We start from the raw sequence: 6,000 nt of genomic DNA, 5'->3' as shown, positions 1-6,000 counted from the left end.
TTACTACTATACACCCCCTTATGTGCTGTCTATACCCCTCACCCACAGTGTATGCTGCACATTACTACTATACACCCCCTTATGTGCTGTCTATACCCCTCACCCACAGTGTATGCTGCACATTACTACTATACACCCCCTTATGTGCTGTCTATACCCCTCACCCACAGTATATGCTGCACATTACTACTATACACCCCCTTATGTGCTGTCTATACCCCTCACCCACAGTATATGCTGCACATTACTACTATACACCCCCTTATGTGCTGTCTATACCCCTCACCCACAGTATATGCTGCACAGTACTACTATACACCCCTTTTGTGCTGTCTATACCCCTCACCCACAGTATCTGCTGCACATTATTACTATACACCCCTTATGTGCTGTCTATACCCCTCACCTACAGTATATACTGCACATTACTACTATACACCCCCTTATGTGCTGTCTATACCTTTCGCCTACAGTATATTGCTGCACAAACCTACAGTCCATGAAATACCCAATGCCAACTGATGAGGGCTGTCAGAGCTGGGTGATGTGGCTCTCATATTTTAAGACCAGGGTCATCTTTGTTATTTTGTAAATGTATCAATTACTTGTAATCTGGCAAAAAGAAACAAAACCACTAAACATTGAGAACTTAGTAATAGTAGGAATTTTATACATACATTTTATTTCCTACAGATGGACGCACAATCAAGACCCAGACCTCGTAAGGAGATCTCAGTTTGAGTCTAAATTTTAAAATAGAAGATAACATCAGACAGTTTTCTCCAGGAGACATCTCCTTTACTCTAAATTTGCACCCAGTACGTCACAGTGCAAATATATCATCTGGTTTCTCTAATCATAATGAATTTTCCCCTGATACCTCTAATATTGCTACACGCAGTACAGCTCACAGAGGTGATAAAAGCTTTCTCTGTTCTGACTGTGGGAAATGTTTCACAGAGAAATCAGCTCTTGTTATACATCAGAGACGTCACACAGGGGAGAAACCATTTACATGTACTGAGTGTGGGAAATATTTTACAGAGAAATCACATCTTGCTACACAAGAGACGCTTCACACAGGGGAGAAACCATTTCCATGTTCTGAGTGCAGGAAATGTTTCAGAGACAAAACACATCCTGTTATACATCAGAGAAGTCACACAGGGGAGAAACCATTTACATGCTCTGAGTGTGGGAAATGTTTCACAGAGAAATCAGATCTTGTTAGACATCAGAGATATCACACAGGTGAGAAACCATTTACATGTACTGAGTGTGGGAAATATTTTACAGAGAAATCACATCTTGCTACACAAGAGACGCTTCACACAGGGGAGAAGCCATTTTCATGTTCTGAGTGTGGGAAATTTTTCACAGAGAAAGCACATCTTGTTATACATCAGAGACGTCACACAGGGGAGAAACCATTTACATGCTCTGAGTGTGGGAAATGTTTCACAGAGAAATCAGATCTTGTTAGACATCAGAGAAGTCACACAGGTGAGAGGCCATTTTCATGTCCTGAATGTGGGAAATGTTTTACACTGAAATCAAATCTTGTTAAACATCAGAGAAGTCACACAGGTGAGAAACCATTTCCATGCTCTGAGTGTGGGAAATGTTTTACAGACCAATCAGATCTTGTTAGACATCAGAGAAGTCACACAGGTGAGAAACCATTTCCATGCTCTGAGTGTGGGAAATGTTTTACACAGAAATCAAATCTTGTTACACATCAAATAATACATAAAAAACATGAACTGATAGACCTAAAACAATCCTTTAAATAATTCCAACACTTCAAATATTTTGGTAAATCTTTTGCATTTTGAGTGCCAGCAATAGTAGAATGGACAATACACAGCAACATCAGTAGACTAAACATTGGTACATTTTCCAACAATCTAACTTTAAAAAGGGAATTATGTATTACACAGTCATGGAGACCAGAGTGGAACAGACATCTGATGTTATACATATGTGATGTAATGAGTTGCTGTAATTTTCATTACCTGTGTGTGATGGGGATCAGTGAAGCATAGATTATAGTAGCACACTGCCTGTTATATACTCACACACACAGTGCTATGTATGTCCTTTCATCACTCTGTATTTCATTCCACTGACCAACTGGCTCAGATGTAGGCCTGTGTCTTATCAGCCAGACTATATCTTACCAATCAGTCTTAGGGGGCAGCTAACTGAGAGGGACAACTAACTGTGGTAATACACAGAGTGTGCAATAACTAAGTGGGTTTTCTAAACAGTTTAAACAGACACATGGCTCACACAGACTCTCCCTCCCCTGCAGCACTGTCACACAATCAGACGCTCCCTCCCCTGCAGCACTGTCACACAATCAGACACTCCCTCCCCTGCAGCGCTGTCACACAATCAGACACTCCCTCCCCTGCAGCACTGTCACACAATCAGACGCTCCCTCCTCTGCAGCACTGTCACACAATCAGACGCTCCCTCCCCTGCAGCACTGTCACACAGTCACTCCCTCCCCTGCAGCACTGTCACACAGACACTCCCTCCCCTGCAGCACTGTCACACAATCAGACGCTCCTTCCCCTGCAGCACTGTCACACAATCAGATGTTCCCTCCCCTGCAGCACTGTCACACAATCAGGAACTCCCTCCCCTGCAGCACTGTCACACAATCAGACACTCCCTCCCCTGCAGCACTGTCACACAATCAGACACTCCCTCCCCTGCAGCACTGTCACACGGTGGCCTACATGTCACACACACCTCCAGGCCTGGTAATAGTAAAGGAGGGGGGGTTGGAATATTACTGTCCCAATCTATCACATACACAGTTCTCCCACAGGTACCATCACTCACAGTTACATCATTTGTACATTCTATCAGGACTGTCACCCCTTTCTCTCTGCGTGTTGCTGTCTATCACCCACCTGGGCCACCCCAACAATGTCTGTTACATATTTCTGCCTGGTTCCCTCACTTCCTATCCTCAGACATCTCCACCATCATCATGGGTGATATCAGTATCACTACTGACAGCCCACAATCACCTCATGTCTCCAATCTACTCTCTGTAACCTCCTCTCTCAGCCTCTCCCAATGGTCTCCTCTACTCATCAGGAGGGTCACTGCCTTGTTCTGCTAACACCAAGGAAGAACTAGAAGAGGTTGTCTGTCATTGGTGCACATGTATAATATATAATGTATTGTTAGCTGTAACATGTATAGATTATATACAGTCAGTGATATATTACAAGAAAGAATTAGAAATGTGAATATAGAATGAAGCGTGTGTAATAAGGAAATTCTGAGCCATACGGCCCTACCATTAATTACTAATATTTATGTATATATACTGTATATATGTGTCTTTCTGACTTGTATATTGTTATATATTGAGATAATAAATTATTTCTTCTAAATTCCTCAATATTTATCAGCGTTTTATTCTCTGTACTCTTATGTCTTTTTCACATTCATTGGTGATCCCAAAACATCTTCCATAGAGAATATCTGATTCCTTTTACAGTTTAGATAAATTAGCCAGAGTATAACGTTTTGTACAATGTATCTCTTATTATACTCCTCATATGAATACTGTATCTATCCTGCAGTTATACAATACAATACAATACAGACTTTATTGTCATCAACAACAAAACAAAACATGTTAGAATGTCAACGAAATGTAAATTACAAACACTTCAGCATATAAAACAAACCAGTAAAACATTTGCATAATACTCAGGTCAGTGCATTGTGACAGTTCAATAGAGAACAGCGACATGGAACGAAGCCATTATATAACCGCTTTGTATGTGTGCGCACACTCCTAAAGAGTACATTTCATGGTAATCTTTCAAAAACCATGTAGTTGGGATGACTAGGATCAGCTTAGATGCTTCTAGTCCGCTTTAATACTCTCATAGAGAACTAGAATTTGGGGCAGTTTTACACCTATTATTTTGCTTGCAGTCTTGACCACCCGCTCAGGAGCCCCCCGATCAGCAGCAGTACAATTTCCAAACCATGTAATTATCCCATAGGTCAGGACACTCTCTATTATACAACGATAAAAGCTTAAGGAATCCACCACCTCAATGACCATATCATCCAAAACCACTGGTAATTTGGGTCCACAATCCACCCTCCTCCTGAAATCAATTACCATCTCTTTAGTTTTTGTTGTATTTAGGAGTAAATAATTATCCTTACTCCATTCTAGCAATCTTTGCACCTCATACCGATAGGCTTCCTCCCCTCATTTCCTATCAGACCCACAATGGCGATGTCGTCAGCAAACTTCACAATCTTCACAGACTGTGAAGTTGAAAGTAACAGTCATAAGTAAATAGGGCTCAAAGCGCACCCCTGTGGGGCACCGGTTTTCACAAAACTTCCCCAGAAACACATCCCCCTAACTTAACCACTTGGGGCCTATCTGTCAAAAAATTCAAAACCCAATTGCACAAATGCCCATTTAGACCTAACTGAAAAAGCTTTGAGACCAAAGATGCCAGAATAATAGTATTAAAAGCAGAACTAAAATCAACAAATGCAATTCTAACATACAGTAAGACCTCTTCTGCTCTAAGTGAGTCTGCACCGTGTGTAAAACTGATAAAACAGCATCATCTGTAGAACGATTTACCCTATAACCAAATTGGTAAGGATCAAATCCAGCAGCAAAGGGGGATTTAATATGTTTCAGCACTAAACACTCAAAACATTTCATAACAATGGAAGTAAAAGCAATCGGGCGATAGTCGTTTAGACATTTAGGCACACCTTTTTTTAGGACTGGAACAATAGTTGTTTCTTTAAAACATTTTGGGACTTGGCAATATGCAAGGGACACATTAAATATTAACGTAAAATCCCCACTAACTCATTACAACAATCTTTTAAAACCCTCCCCTGAGTCCCATCTGGACCTGCAGCTTTACCCGGGTTACCCTATGCAAACAGTCCTGTACTGATAATTCCTCTAACACTAAGGGTAACTCCTTAGGTTGAATTTCCGAGACCATAATTTCAGACACATTTTCCTTGTCGAACCTAGAATAAAATATATTCAGGTTTCCCACCAAAGCACTGCTACCATCACATAACTCAGTCGCTTTAGTTTATAATCAGTGATATCACGTAGACCCTGCCACATACTCTTGGGGTCTTTACACTGATTACATTTATTCTCCATCCTAGTTGAATACTCTATTCTGGCCCTTTTAATACCTCTCCTCAAGTCAGACCTCACCTTTGTATACAGTTCCTTAGTACTAGATTTAAAGGCTCTATCCCGAGCTTTAAATAAGGAACGTACCTCACTATTTAGCCATGGTTAATAATTTGGGAATACCCTAAACGTTTTCCTTAATGTCACACTCTCAACACAGCAGCTAATATAGCCCAAGACCAGAATGGTCAGAAGATCAAGGTTTATAGATCCTTCTACCATGGAGTCCTCAATTAACATTTCCCAATTTGTAAATGCTAGGTGGTCCTGTAACGTCTCAGTTGCTCCATCTGGCCAAAGTAAAACAGATCTACTAATAGGCCTAACACGTCTGACCAAGGGCTTATACAAAGGTATCATGAACAAGGAGACATGGTCCGATTTTCCAATATGGGGACACACTACAGTCTCAGGCCATTTTAAGATTTGTATAGACTTGATCCAAAGTATTTGCCCCCCGAGTCGGAACCATAACATTCTTAAAAAATGTTGGCAGTACCACTTTTAAATCAGCCTGGTTAAAATCACCTGCCACAATAAATATATAATTTACATTTGCAATTTGGTTAAAACATCATATAAAGTGTCCAGTGCGCGTCCCACATTTACCTGTGGGGGAATATAGACAGCTATCACTATAACAATTGCAAATTCCCTGGGCAAATAAAATGGCCTGCATTTAATCAACAGGTATTCTAAATCCGCTGAACAGAAACTCTCAATAAACGTAGCATTAGAACACCACTTATTGTTCACATATATACAGAGTC

The sequence above is a fragment of the Taudactylus pleione genome, unplaced genomic scaffold (genome assembly GCF_031769625.1).
Source record: "Taudactylus pleione unplaced genomic scaffold, aTauple2 ptg000730l, whole genome shotgun sequence".
NCBI classification, from domain to species: Eukaryota; Metazoa; Chordata; class Amphibia; order Anura; family Myobatrachidae; genus Taudactylus; species Taudactylus pleione.
The sequence above is the reverse complement of the archived record's forward strand: the minus strand, read 5'-3'. Positions refer to the sequence as shown.